The sequence below is a fragment of the Erpetoichthys calabaricus genome, chromosome 2 (assembly GCF_900747795.2).
Source record: "Erpetoichthys calabaricus chromosome 2, fErpCal1.3, whole genome shotgun sequence".
NCBI classification, from domain to species: domain Eukaryota; kingdom Metazoa; phylum Chordata; class Cladistia; order Polypteriformes; family Polypteridae; genus Erpetoichthys; species Erpetoichthys calabaricus.
In genome coordinates this window covers 95,285,633-95,300,281 of record NC_041395.2, presented here as the reverse complement: position 1 = coordinate 95,300,281, position 14,649 = coordinate 95,285,633, and positions in this window count along the sequence as shown.

Genomic DNA, 14,649 nt, shown 5'->3' with positions numbered 1-14,649 from the left:
TTTTTAATACTTACACAAAGGAAGTAGTTCATGTTTATGAGGCAATACAAAGGCTCAGCAGTGCAGGCAAACTGAATAACAATTGTCTTTTAAGGAAGTAACGAAAGCAGCAGTTGATTTTGTAAAAGGAAGAGCAACTAGTGAGGGGAGGTGTAAGAGTAGAATTGTGAAAGTGGTTGGTGTAGCTCAGCATTATATGTACACTGTTGTCGCATTAAAAGAAATGGCAAGTAGTAAACCTAAAGTCTCTAGGGAATGACTTTTAGAATTGAAGGCAGAACTCTTAACCAACAAATGAGAGGGACAGTCCTGCATTATTACCATATTTTAAGTAATTGGTGGATAATTGGATTTCTAGTAAATTGACACTAGTTACTATTGAAAGAAACACAAAGCAGGGCATATAAAGAAGATTTAGAATAGGATTTGTGTTCCATTGCAAGCTAGGCCAGTGTGAATTTCTGCCAATTTCTAACATTTTATTTTGAGTATATTTGCTCTTCAGTAGTAAAACTGAAAGTTGGGTAGTGCCATGACACCTTCTGCTGTAGATCTTTGTAAAATCACCTTTTGGGTGTGTGACCATTTCAAATTTCAGATGAATTATAATTGAGTCTTAAAGAATGATTGGTTTATGTAAATATGGAATAGATGTAGCAGCTTAGCGAGGATGGTCATGATGTCACCCTTTTTCACCATTTAAAACTTACTCAGTGTTTAGCTTATGGGTACATTTTTTCCTATATGCAAATTAGAATGTACCAAACCTTCCGCATCTAGCTTCCATATCAATCCCAGAAACCATCCTGGTTAGTTTTGATAAAGACTCGGACACCATTTCAACAATATATAAAAATCTTTCAATGAATTTGCCTTCTAAGGATTCTAGGGAATGATGAGTAAGACCATATATCGAATACGCTATAGTTGTATATCCACCAGACATTACATAATTCAAATAAAAGTCCTTCATTAATCACATTTATCTCATTTACAACTGTCTAAAATGTGCCCAGGGCAAAACCCAACCTGCAAGTGTTACCATCTAGCTCCAGCATCACTAGGGTACATGTTTTGGGAATGCACTAAATTAACATCATTTCGAACAAAAATCTTTACATACATCTTAGACAGCCTTGATGTTAAAATCAGTCCCAAGCCATTAACAGTATTATGTGGTGTACTCGCGGATGAATTTAAAGTGCATAGGGAGAAATTGATTGCAATGTCCTATGCCACACCACTAGCATGCAGACGTATTTTGGTCAAACTGGTAAAATCCTAACTCACCACCTTCTACACCTCAGTTGGATAAGTGACATTCTGTATTATCTCAAGTTAGAAAAAATCTAATTCTGTCTTTGAGGATCTGTCCAAAAATGTTTTAAAAACATGGGGGAGAGTTCATTAAGATTATTTTAGAATAAGATAATTCTGGGCCTGTGATTGGACTGCCTTATGATATTGTTTTTATCATATTTTGAAAAAAGTTTTTTTCTCTCTTTCAGGTTGGGGTTGAACTTTGTTTTGTTTTCCCCTTTGCAGTCATTTCAAAGTAAATGTATTGGTTATGTTATTGTAGTATATTTGATTGAGTAGTATTTCAATGTTCTGATTTCAAAAACAAAACAAAAGTTAAAAAAAAAACAGTTTTAAGATTATGCTCTGGATCTACACAGCTGTGAATTGCTTAAAAGGATTTAGAAAACAGATGGATGGCTAATTTCAAGGTGTTTCAGTGGCCACAATGCAGTCCAGTATGGATTCAATGGACTGAACTCAAAGCAACAGGCCTTTCAGCCCCACTATGCTTTCTGTTTCCTTTTCATGTTTCCAAAATATGCATGGACCACAATTTAAAAGGTGTCCCTTTCAACTACAGTAAATGAAAAGTTGATCCATGTGTCTACAGTTCATTGTTTAAAAAAGTGCAAAATTGGTTAAAACTTTAGTTTAGATACTGCGAGTCTATTACAGGCAGTCTCCGGGTTACATACGAGATAGGGACTGTAGGTTTGTACTTAAGTTGAATTTGTATGAAAGTCGGAACACGTACATTATTTTAATAAATGCTATTGTTGACCGACTGTAACCAAGTGCTCTGTCAATGAATGATGGAGTTTCACCTCTTTCTGGCCTTTTTATTATTTCTACTTTATTTTCAGTGGTGATGGTTTTTCTCTTCTTTACTGTATCACCAGCAACTTGCATCAGATTTGTGTTTCAGAGACATTGTTGCAGGGTGAAGACAAAAGGTTAGATGAGCTCTTCTGCACAGCACTGTATAGCTATCACAGCTGATTAGACACCAGTCGTCAACACGTCTGATGTATAGGGTGGTCCAGATCTAATTATGCAATTTTCATTACGCTATAACTTATTCAGTTTATTACATAGAAAATCACCCGAAAAATCCCGGACCATCGAGAAGTGTGCGAACTGACGACATGAAGAATCACCTTCGCGCCGAATTGGAATCGTCCCTGTATAAATTAAAGTCATCCAGACGATCTGGATCTTCATAATTAGATCTGGATCACCCTGTACTGACAAGAGACAACTTCCTGCTATGTGCGTAACAGTACAAGCAGGCTTGCTATTGAGAATGAATGGGGGCAGCGAGGGGCGGTTCATCACCAGCCCACCTCACAGTCACCTCCACTACAGTATGCTGCCTGCAGCGTACACAACACCACCGCCCCCATTCAACACAAAGCCATCCGAAGCACACTACAATGCTACCCCCCGCCGCCCCGTTCAGCCACAACCGGATCACCAATTGCAGCATTACCAGCCGCGCACCTAGAACGAACGGGGCAGCCGTGTGTGGTGGGTGGGCAGTGAAACTGCTTGCCGCCGGGAGCCACCAGAGGGACACTACACTGCGCGAGCAGCGAGATCACCCCTCTCCCCCCACCGCTTGCAGCGTCTGCAGGCCGAAGATGACAGAGCGGCAGTTACTGAGGCGCATGCGTTGCAGCAGCGGCCCCGCTCGTATGTCGTAGGTCGAATGTCTGTAATCTGGGGACTACCTGTACTTCTTTACTCTTGTGTAACAAGACATTAACAAAGGCTTCTTTTGGTGTTATGTTTATAAAGAACCAATAAAGTGATTATTCATCACTGTGCAGTGTGCCATTTGACTCCTTACTCAAAATTTCCGTTTGATGCACCTTCCTTTTTCCCCTGACTTCTCCTGTCACTCATCTCCAAAGAGGTGTGCCCGCTCCTTACAGCACAATACAATTTATTTTTGTATAGTCCAAGAATCACACAAGGAGTGCCGCAATGAGCTTTAACATGCCCTGTCTTTTGCCAGCCCCTCAGCCTTGACTCTCTAAGAAGACAAGAAAAAACTCCCAGAAAAAAACCCTTGATGGGCAAGAAAAAAGAACTGAAGCTCTTCTTCCAGTCCCATCACTTACAGCATTCATTCCACCCTTTCTGCTCCCACACAGTGCATAACAAGCTGTCTGCACATCACAATATATTTAAAAAAATAGTATTAAAAAAGAAAATTACAATACAGAAGAACTGGCAGTACGGTGGCACAGTGGGTAGCACTGCTGCCTCACAGTTAGGTTCACTTCCTGGGTCCTCCCTGCGTGGAGTTTGCATGTTCTCCCCGTGTTTGTGTGGGCTTCCTCCAGGTACTCCGGTTTCCTCCCACAGTCCAAAGACATGCAGGTTAGGTGCATTGGCGATTCTAAATTGGCCCTAGTGTGTGCTTGGTGTGTGTGTGTGCCCTGCGGTGGGCTGGCGCCCTGCCCGGGGTTTGTTTCCTGCCTTGTGCCCTGTGTTGGCTGGGATTGGCTCCAGCAGACCCCCGTGACCCTGTAGTTAGGATATAGTGGGTTGGATAATGGCTGGACAATACAGAAGAACATTAGTACAGAATAACATTACCATCAATGGTTTTCATTTTCGACACATTTTTCAGTTTTGTTGGCTTTAAGCTTTATATCATTCACTGTTATTCTTCCTACTCCTTAAGTTAAAGCAGTACTTGAAGCACCTTCACTGCTTCATAAATGTAATTTCAGTTTTTTGTCACAATTCCAACACCACACGCATGTTTATCTGCCATAAAAAGGTATAATAGATTAATTATAACAAAAGAGAAAAGCTACGAAACACTATTAAAACTGAAGGTACGTAACTGACACTGTGATTTCAAAATGTAGCATGACATGTGGCGTTTGGGAAGAACACTATGCACTAGCACAAAGACGAGTTGTTCCAATGTGCCTAGGTTGCTGCATACCAAATGGCAGTAGAATAATAGTAATAGGTAAGTTCAATTTCTTGGCTCTGATGGTTAATGGAGGCTGACAGTTAATTGAGTGATGGATAATTAAGATTTTACTGTACTCCATTATTTTATACTTTTCATAATAGTGAAATGTGTGAATACCGTTCAGTAATATAAAATGCCTCCTCACAAATAATGTTGTAGCTAAAGAAGCTACTACCTCAAAAGTCTTCAACTTAGGTTCGATCTTTATCTAGGGTGGCATTGGCCTGAAGTCTGCATGTCTTAGTGTGTTCACATAGGTTTCTTCCAAGTCCCCACACAATCTAAAGCCCAGTAGCAGTAGTTTGTAGTGTTTATGCATGTAACCTGCAGTGGACCATCCAGGGCAGCTCATGTAACTGCATCACAGCTTTCAGATTGCAGGAATCTAGCAGATTTAAAAAACTAACTGGCACACACACCTAGAATTGGATTATGCAAATCTGAGAATATTAATTCTGAATGTTTTGTTAAGTGATATACATCTACAGTGGTATGTTATTGACATTTATTTATTGGTGTCATACTAGCGCAGTGGCTGGACACCAGTCATTCATTTTTTCATGGAGTTTTCATGTTTTTTCTGTGTTCTCATGAGTGGGTGCTCCGGATTTGTTCATTCTCCCTAAATGCATCTAAAGCTGACGGGCACCTCTAAAGTAACTCAGCACAAGTGTGTGGGAAATTGGATGAATGTTTCCAGCAATGCAGTGATGCCCAGGCCAGAGTTGGCTTCTCCCTTTTGTTTAATTTTACCAGGATAGGCTCCAGTTCCTTGCAGCCCTGAGGACTGAATTAAATGGATCCAGTAAATGGTTGGATGGATAAATACTTACTTTTTCTGTTGTTCACATTTATTGCAGATTTTAAACTGAAGATTTTTTACAGTCACAGCAGAATAAGAAATGCAAATTAGAAATCAAATATTACCATAAATGTATGTATAAAGATCAACCTCCAGCCTTACAAATAATACCCAGATAATCGCTTAATTTCAATAATGAAAAGTTCATCTTCAGAATATATAGGTAACAGATGTCTAAAAGTGGATGACTCAGTTATTGCATTTTTAAGTATTGTTCTTCTTGCATCGCCCACCACACAAGAAAACACAACTCACCTTCAGAAATGACACATCAGTTTAGCTCACTAACAGAGTTACATTAAAGCATTCTTAAAAAGAGAAGCAAACAGAAATGTGATTCAAGCACTGACAAAAGCTATCACTGGTACAAAATAAACAACTCTATCTTGGGGTGTTTAAACTTGACATCTGACCCAGCATATTCACTATGTACATCTTAATGTGCAATTTTTTTTTCCAGCAGAGCAAGGAAACCCTGTTAAATTGAAAGCTAGAAAAGGCCGTATCCTTCATAGAATTTTACAGCATCTGAGATCTTTGAAAGCATTTAAGCTGCTTTGATGACAAAATGTTCAAATAAAAATGTCAAAACATACTGTGCAGTGAATATACACATCTAAAATAAATAGCTATCTTACCTCCACTTCCATTAAAATTAAGTTATTTTTATGATCTTTTAAACAATCAAATTCTATCCAAAATATTTTCACATACTGGGAATCTCTTGGCAGTACATGAAAAAAGAAGGTAATATCCATCTGTCCTTTTATTTATTAAGTCCGCTCAAACATACATTTAAAACGTCGGAGTGGCTTACAGTGTAAGCTTGTCTTCAGTCTGATAGCTGTGACAGCTTATAAAAATGTCAACTGACGTAAAGTCTTTGCTTAATCAAACTATGTGAATTATCTCAGAAGACAGCAGGTGCAGCAGAACACTACAGAAGGCCTTCACTCTCTGTGCCAGTTTGGTGTTGCTAGCTAACTTCTCTTACCTTTAGGATGTAGGTGGAAAAAAAACACAGACAGACACAGGGAGGACCTATACACTCACTGAACACATTATAAGGAACACCTGTACACGTGCTTATAAATCAGCCAATCATGTGGCAGTAGCTGAGTGCATATAATCATGCAGATACAGGTCAGGAGCTTCAAGTAAATAAATACATCAAACACCATAATGGAGAGAAATGTCATCTGAGTGATTTTGACTGTAGCATGATTGTTGGTGCCAGGTGGGCTGGTTTGAATATTTCTGTACAGTTTTCTGTAGAGTTTACTTAGAATGGTACCAAAAAACTAAAACTTCCAATAAGCAAAAAGAAATGCCTTGTTTTTGTGAATGGGTAGATGAGAATAGCCAGACTGGCTTGAGGTGACATAAAGTCTGTGGTAACTCAAACTCAGTCTAAGTCGATGGCTCAGGATTCCATTCCTTTCAGTCAAAAACACAAAGCTGAGGCTGCAGTGGGAGCATGCTCATCAAAACTGGAGAGTTGAAGACTGGACAAACGTAGCCTGGTCTGACGAATCTTGATTTCTGCTAAGGCATGGGTTAGAATTTGGTGACAACAGCATGAATCCATGCACCCAACCTGCTTTGTGTCAAAAATCCAGACTGGTGGTGGTAATGTAATGGTGTGGGGAATGTTTTCTTGGCAGAGTTTTGGCCTGCTAATACCATCACTTGAACATCACAGTCAATTTGAGTATTGTTGCAGACCACGTGCGTCCCATCATGACTACTATGTACTTAACTTCTAATGGCTACTTTCAGCATATTATACCATGTCACAAAGCAAAAGTCATCTCTAACTGATTTAATGAACATGACAATGATCTTCAGTGGCCTTCCCATTCACAGATCTGAATCTAATAGAATACCTTTGGGATGTGGTAGAATGGAAGATATGCAGTATGAATGTGCAGCTGACCAATCTGCAGACATTGTGTGATGCATTCATGTCAGCATGGACCAAAGGAATGTTTCCAACATGTTGTGGAATCCATGCCATGAAGAAGTGAGACTGTTTTGATTGCAAAAGAAGGACCTACCCAGTACTAGTACAGTATTCCTAATAATTTGCTCACTGAGTGTAGATTATTATGAACCTCACCCAGGACTCTAAGCTGTTAGATCAAGCCTGTGTTACATGTTTCAGCAGACTGACGCCTTTCTGCTTGAAAGAAGCCATTTTTCAAAAGTGTACACATCTCTCATAGTAAACACATTATGCAAGAACACAGTCTCGTTGTACACATATGCTGTCAAACTGAGCGATGCAAAGGAGGAGGGTGTACGAAGGACACATTTAGCCAGCTGGCGTCACTTCCTCAGCTCAGCACGTTTCGCTTGTTCTTACATTTAAGAAATTACCTAGTCGCTTTAGAGTGCAGATCATTTAATATTGCTCTGTTAATTTCAAGGATTAGTGTTATTACTTTACAGAAAGTGTTTAAACACTCACCCGAGTAATTCATTTCACTTTTCCCTTTTAAGTAATGTAGCAAGAGCCACAGGCAGTTACCTCATGATCACTGGCATCTTTTATCATTTGTATCTCTTGTAAGAAGGTAAATACAAAATAAACTATATTCAGCTAAAATATCAAAAATAAGAACAAAATATTTGACAAGTTATCATTGTTAGGTATGTATTACTGTTCTATAAAGCAAAATTTGCATCAACTGTAAATCTGCATTTGCATATGTAAATGGTAGATGCTGTTTGATCCCTTTGACAGCGCAAACTTTACTACTAGAAAATGAAAGGAAAGAAAAACCTTGCAGGCGTAAACACCATGGAACTAAGATTTACTAAGAAGTAAAATTATTTGAGTGCATTAAGACTATCATACACCCACACAAGGTGATACATCATGGTTTATTCCACTATATTGAGAGTCAGGTGAGATTGGATACTGCAAAACAGGCCTGCACATTGGCATGCAGATGATCATACAGATGACTGATGTCCTCCTGTTTAATGTTACTCCAAGTTCTTTCCAGCTAGAGGTGCAATTACAACGGTTATCCAATGCAGGCTCAATTAGGGGGGTTAGGTGAGCATGCTGGCCAGGGACGTTAATGGATACAGCAGGCTAAGTCGAATAAACAGAAGGTGTGCAGGCTTTGGACAGTGGCCAGTGTCTCCTCCATAAACAGCAGAGATTAATGAGCAATGTAGCTGAAAGCACTACAACACTCCACACCTGCCAAGCTTGGTCCCTGTGAGTTCCAACAAGGAGGTGCACACCCAGAACTCCCTGATGGTAGATTCGTCCCTGCTACCTGAGATTGTTTAAGCCAATTGAAATCTGCTGTTCCAAAACTGGCTAATCTGCTGGTGCAAAATCGTGCTGAGATCCAGGATTATATAAACCCTTTTTCAGGAACACACCTCAGATCTCCAATAGCATCAAATGGAACTTTAAGACGGTACTTTGCATTACCTAAAATGCCACAACACCTGAACTCACCACGAGAGAAAACCAATCAAAACATTTCCTGTTACATGAAGGCTAACTTCAGTAGTTTTGAATCTTTTCCCCCTTGCTTTTATCCTTGCCCTAAAACTTCACACTTGCTATCAGATATTCTAATTATTTGGAAACATAAATAGACAAATTAAGTTCTTCTGCTATAATACTACAATATATGTAAGACAAAAGACTTAATAAACTTTTGTTTTTTTCTTTTTCATGAATGTGGTTTCACATTTCTACAAGAGCACATTCATTTTAACTTTGATATTTTTTTACATTGATCAACAGAAAAAAACTTTAATGTCAAACTAATCCAAATTAATCACAAATATAAAATAATTGATCACATAAGTATTCATGCCCTTCAAGTCAGCATAAAGTAGATATACCTTTGGTAAGCATGACAGCTTTGAGTCTGTTCACAGGTCTCTGTCAGCTTGCACACCTGGACACGGCCATGTTTTGCCATTTTTCTTTTTAAATCTGCTCAAGCTCTGTCAGGTTGCATTGTGATCGAAGTTGAACAGATTTTCACAAGTCCAGCCACAAACTCTCATTGGACTGAGATCTGGACTCTGACTAGGCCACTCTAGGTCATCAACATTGTTGTTTTCAAGCCATTCCTTTGTAGCATTTAGCTTTATTTTTGGGGGTCATTGTCTTGCTAGAAAGCAAATCTTCCAAGTCGCATGTCTCTTGAGGAGTGCACCAGGTGTCCTCCAGGATTTTATTATATTTTACTGAATTTATTTTACCCCGTCAAGTCTTCCAGGGCCTGCTACAGAATAGCATTCCCACATCATGATGCTGCCATCGCCGTGCATCAGGGTGGGGATAGTGTGTGAGTTCTGTTGATGTGCAGGTAGTCTGATGGCAAAAATGCAGCATTTTGGTCTCGTCAGACCACAGAACCTTCTTTCAACAGACTTCTGAGTCTCCCATATGCCTTCTTTACAAATTCCAGCTCAGCTGTCATGTGTTTTTTTTTTTGTTTGTTTTAATGGTGTCTTACTCTTTTCCACTCTCCCATAAAGTTGCAACTGGTGGAGCACCTGAACAACAGTTGTTATACGCACAGTCTCTCCAGTCTCATTCGTTGTAGCTTGTAAGTCCTTCAGAGGTATCAGAGGTCTCTTGGTGGTCTCCCTCACTTGTCTTCTTGCATACTCAGTTTTTGTGGATGGTCTGCTCTGTGCAGACTTACACCTGTGTTATACTCTTTACATTTCATAAAGTTTGATTCAACTGGACTCCAATGAATGTTCAGTGACTTGAATATTTACTTGTCTCCATCCCCTGACTTGTGTTGCTCAATCACCTTTTCAATTAGTTGCTTGGTGTGTTCCTTCATCTTCATTGTGTAGGTTAGACCACCATACTGAATCATCAAAGGTCGGACCTTCCAAATAAGGTGCCTTTATACTGCAATCAAATGAAACCCCAGACAGGTGATCTCCATTGTACTAATCATGTGACTTCTAAAACCAACTGACTTCACCAGTGAGGTATGCAAATATTGTATTAATTTTTGTGTATCAATTATTGTGTGTTTTATATTTGTAATTTAGGCACAGATTTGTAGTTACTTTGTCATTAAAGTGTAAGACAAATTAAACCCATGGTGATTTAATGTCTGCGGTGGGCTAGGGGTTTGTTTCCTGCCTTGTGCCCTGTGTTGGCTGGGATTGGCTCCAGCAGACCCCCGTGACCATGTAGTTAGGATTTGGCAGGTTGGATAATGGATGGATTGGATGATTTAATGTTGTAAAACAATAAACTGTGAAAACTTCCAACAAGATGAATACTTTTTATAGGTGCTGAATCAGCAGCACTGAAAACGACTTCTGTAGTAACACATTGAGTAAAATGGGAAATCCTTAATTGATGAAAGTTGAACTGATGTCTCAGCCATTTAATGCACACAGCGCACAGAGCTGATTCAAAATGAAGCAATTTGCTTTCTAAATTAAAATTTTCCACTAGTTTTTATTCAGTTTAATTTATTGTATGTAATACAATGATAAAGAATGAAATGAGCGCAATCAGTTGTTATGTCAAAGTGGTTGTATCATATTAAAAACAGTAATTATCTACTATGTGTTAATTTTAGATTTTCTTCTCTGGTTCACCATCTCAAGATTAGACTGCAGGGGAGGGGGAATAGCACAAGGTAATAATTACCACTGTGAATATTATAAACCACATTTCCATTCATTAATGTTAATAAAAGATGTACATATGTATGACAGTTGCAGTAAATTCATATCACTGATAATTCATCAGAATGAAATTCTTATATTTCACTGAAAATGATTTTTTTTTTATTATATTTAAGAAATGAGCAACTGCTGTCAACTAAATGCTCTGAATTATGTATGAATTGTATAGTCCTCAGGCACACCAATGCCAGCACTAACTAGTGTTTGTAACAAAACTAAAAATCATAGATATACTCGTTTGTGGAGCTTACGTGATTTTATTATCAAAAAAGTATTTTGGGTCAAAAACATTAAAATGAGTTTTAGCAATGAAAGTAACCGTATATTTCAGGTTTTTACAGTACTTACTGACTGACAAACTATTGATCACACTTTTTAAATGAAATAATTATGAAATAATTAAAATATTTTAGAGCTTGCATTGAATACTTTTAGAAAAATCACATATAATGGTAACATATAAATACACAAAAGCTAACAAAACAATAATTGTAGAGACCATTTTTTCTGAAAGCAGACATGAATCCTGTCCCAATTGCTGTATATGGAATTTGTACATTCTCCCTTTGTCCTTGTTGGTTTTTCTTTGGATATTCTGGCTTTCACCCAGATGTACAGGTTAGGTTAACTGGAGCAGACTCTAATTGGTTCCATCAGAGTCAATGTGAGTTGAGTCTGGCACCCATGACTACAAGTATAAAGTGAACTAAGCAGATTCCATAAGGACTACCTCTAAACTAGAGTATAATGATTGTCCAGAACTGGTCTGTACATGGAGATCATTAGTTTCTGCTGAATGGTTGATGATGCAAGCCATGCATCCTTTCCCAAGTCCACTGTGTCCTTCATTGTCACTGCCATGTGTCATCAGTAAGAGTTATGTCAGCTGCCTCCACCCTGGCAGATCAGTTTAGTTCACCTGCTAGTTAGGCAGCATAAATTCACTAAACTCAATAACAAGACGAGTTTACACCCAACAAAGCTGAGCAAGCAAATACAGCATATAAATACATTATCACACTCTACTAACTATTATAAATAGAGCAGGGATAGATTAGAACATATGCAAACTAAATGACAGACCATTGCATTAAACTCTGAGACCCACTTAATCCAGGTATGAGTCACAGGCTGATGAGGACAAAGCTGTAAAGAGCTGGACAGTGTGCTAGTCAGTTACACGGGCACACCCTCAGCCAGTTTACAGTATATTATGTATATATAGCTTGTAGAAAAAAACACCTGCATCAGCTTCAAGGGTAAAAATTGATGCGGAGCTCCTAACTTCACAGATTCCTGGGATTTTTATGGGCAGGAGACCACACAATAACTTACCTACTCCATGCTTGTGTGTTTCTTACACCAGCTTCCTTGACATTCATTTCGTTAAGAGCAAAATAAACAACTAGACAAAGATTTGTTTTAATTTCTGAGTAAACATTACATTATGTCATTCTAGTGGAGTATTTCTCTAGACGATATACATATACCCTATATACTCGAGTATAAGCCGACCCGAATATAAGCTGAGGTACCTAATTTTACCTACAAAAACTGGAAAAACTTATTGACTCGAGTATAAGCCTAGGGTGGGAAATGCAGCAACTACTGGTAAGTTTCAATAATCAAAATAAATACCAATAAAATTACCATACATTAATTGTGGCATCAGTAGGTTAAATGTTTTTGAGTACTTATTTCAAAGAAAAACAGTAAACTAGCTCTGTAAGTGGAGAAGAGGGTCAACAAAAACAATATGGTATCAACAATGATACCTTAAGAATACAACCCCCTTAGCTCAATCAGCAACCAAGTTAAAACACAAAGAGTTAAAATCCTTCAAAACTGGATTCCTCCTCATCATCGGTATGTCCAAACAGGGCTTCAACTTCAGCTGGTGTGAGGTTATCAGCATAGACATTGTCATCATCACTGAGTTCGCAGTCTTCACCATCACTGCTGTCATTCTCACACAAAGCGCTGTCTTCACTGCCATCCATAGCATTACTAATGCCACATTTCTTGAAGGCACGTCCTCTGGAATGTCTTCCTATGCATCTTGAACCCACTTTGCTAGTAATTCTGTCGGGCTTCATTAGATTTCCAACTTTTGTCAGTCAGGCTTGACCAGATGACATCCATTCATACCACATCTTTCGCACGCGGTCTTTGAAAGGTTTATTTAAAGACACATCTAGGGGCTGCAATACAGATGTAAGCCCACCTGGAATAACGGCCAAAGTAACTTGAGAAGACTTTGCCAATTTTTTAATGTCATCAGATGTGTGGGCTAAATGTAAAAACATTGAACACTACTGAGAAAACCTTGAACAACAGAGAAAACTAACATTGCAAGAGTTCGTGCTATAGCGCTACAAACCGCTCGCTAAAAACACTTTTTTTTTAATGAGTTTTAAGCACAGGGAAAAAATTAACATTTGAAAAATCCGTAATTTAATAAACCACCAAGAAAAGTAACATTGCAACAATACACGCTACGAATTGATCGCGGTAAACAGAAGTAAAGTGGAGGTTAAAATCCAATAGAAAAAAGTCTTCATTAAATACAACGAGGTTAAAACAATGCTCGAATCAGACTCTTTGAAAACAAGCCCGGTGCATTCTTTAAGTGCCTTCTTGGCCTTATGCAGCCAGCCCTCTCTCTCTCTCTCGTGTGTGTGTGTGTGTGTGTGTGTGTGTGTGTCTGTCTGTGTCTCTCGCTCGCTGCACAAGGAGAGACTGAACACGTGCGGAAATCATCAGCGCGCACAAACCGACAGGGAAACTGGCTTGTTCGTATACCGAGTGTGTGGTCATGAACAGATGCAGATGTTTGGCGAACTTTTTGGTCGTAACCCGATTTGTACGTGTTCAGAGACGTTCATGAACCGAGGTGTACACAGGTGGGTACACTCCAGTTTTCTGTCGGGGGCAGCGGGACCTGACTCGAATATAAGCCGAGGGTGACGTTTTTCAGCACATTTTGGGTGCTGAAAAACTCGGCTTATATTTGAGTATATACGGTAGGTGTTATAAATAATTTGAAGCTAACTGCAGGTTTACACATGACATTCGCGTTTGGTCCATATTATTCCTGCTAGGCACCTGTAGTGTATGCTTGTACAAGTTCATATTAAAGAAAGAAGTTCTACAAAATGGCTTCCCAAGGGTTCGTTAATATGTTTGCCTAAACGTACAATACATTACACGTTTGGTGCTGTTTTTACAAATTCCGGTGTGATTTCCCTGAAGCTCTGGTTAGTGTTAGGTTGATGTGAACATACAAATCACATGGTGGGCCTCACAGCCCTTTTCAGTCCAGAGTGCTGACTGAATCACTTACGATTGTTAAAGCACAGTGCCGCGCTTGCAGCTCTGCACATGATGGTCCCTCTTAATAAAGGTTTTGTTTGTTTTAATAGTCTGGTTTAAGTTACAACAAATCAAAAGAGAGAAGTATGGGCGTTACCTGTCAACATTCATCGTTTCACAGCCCTTGTTCAGCATGTGTAGCTTTTCACAAATGCGCACGAAACAACTGTGGGGTTTAAATCTAGCGCCCTAGTCAGGTGGATGGACGGGTCCACATGGTTTTCATGGGGGTGGCAACAGTTTCAGGAAGGGTCACTTTTGTTGAACATTTGTCTATTGTTTATCAAGTATGATTTTAGTTTATTTCATGTTTATGAATTTTTGTTTATTATTTAATGTGCGCCGTACTGTGGGTACAGAAGAAAATAATTTTAAGGTGTGAGGTCAGAATTCCTCTTAACAGGTGGTTGAG